At 30.1% G+C, this 1,173-nt stretch overlaps 1 non-coding gene across 1 annotated transcript; it reads right to left on the bottom strand.

Moving 5' to 3' along the window:
- Positions 1 to 779: 779 nt before the first annotated feature.
- Trnag-gcc lies at positions 780 to 850 on the bottom strand. The gene has a single exon. It is a non-coding gene; the product is annotated as a tRNA-Gly (tRNA).
- Positions 851 to 1,173: the final 323 nt, after the last annotated feature.

The following is a 1,173-nucleotide window of genomic DNA, read 5'->3' as shown; positions in this document are numbered from 1 at the left end:
TTAACGTTATATCGTACGGATAAAAGAAAGAGTTACACAAATTTTTATTTCCTCTGAAATATTGAAACACTTGTCGAGTTTTTTATAAGCATCAGATTGTATACATACAAATAATATGACATAATTTTTTTTATTTCTGAGAAAGATATCCAGAAATTTCGAATTCATGGAGTTGTAACAATTTCTTTGAATGGCCTCTATGGAACTTTTATAGTCACATAGAGTTGCAGATCTGATACAATGTATAAAACATAGTCGTGCCTTTACTACGGACATATGTTCTGTAGTATTACCGTAAGAGGGCTTCGAACGTGGGATTTTCCTCCGCTTTTCGCCAGATGTGGCCACCTTACTGTCTTGCATTCATAAATTTATCATACCCCTGTTATCGTTTTTTTTTCTGTGATTTTTATTTTTTTCTGATATCGATTATTTCTTGTTTTATATTATTCCGTCGAAATATTTAATTTATCCATGCTCGTTGTTTCATAGTCAATTATTTATTAGATGACATGTATATTCCTAAAACAATGTATGTGACAAATGTTAACGAAACATGCAAATGTAGTTGAAAAAGGTATAACAATAAATATGAATTAGCAAAGAAAAAAAAAAGTAGTATTGGAAAAATATTATAGAGTATTTGACAGTAATAATGTATGTTTTTTTTGTTATTTGATGAATCTTAATTGATTTTTATCGAAAAAATCAATTTCATTTCATTACATTAGGTTATGTATTAATATATCCTTATCGAAAAAAAATGCAAAAATTAACCTTGCATCGGCCGGGAATCGAACCCGGGCCGCCCGCGTGGCAGGCGAGCATTCTACCACTGAACCACCGATGCTTGTAGTATAACTTTTCAGTCGTCTGGTGTTCTGTACAATAAAGTAGACTTTTAAATCTAAATTTTCACTCAGTTTAACATAATACACAACTTTTTTAATTGATGTCTAATACTTTGTCAGTCTCTTAACTTCTTTGTCAACTTTTTACACAATTTTAGATGATTCATCAATTATCTCTTGAACCAGTAATACTCATTTATCTTTGCACATCAAAGGGTTATTTTACCGTGTGCCTAATATATAATAAAATATCCTCCTCGAAACAGAATAAGTTTCACTTGAAAAATATTTTCGAATTTTTTAACGAATAGTTCACAAGATA

The sequence above is a fragment of the Habropoda laboriosa genome, unplaced genomic scaffold (assembly GCF_001263275.1).
Source record: "Habropoda laboriosa isolate 0110345459 unplaced genomic scaffold, ASM126327v1 scaffold95, whole genome shotgun sequence".
Lineage (NCBI taxonomy): Eukaryota > Metazoa > Arthropoda > Insecta > Hymenoptera > Apidae > Habropoda > Habropoda laboriosa.
This window is presented reverse-complemented; position numbering and strand designations above follow the sequence as displayed.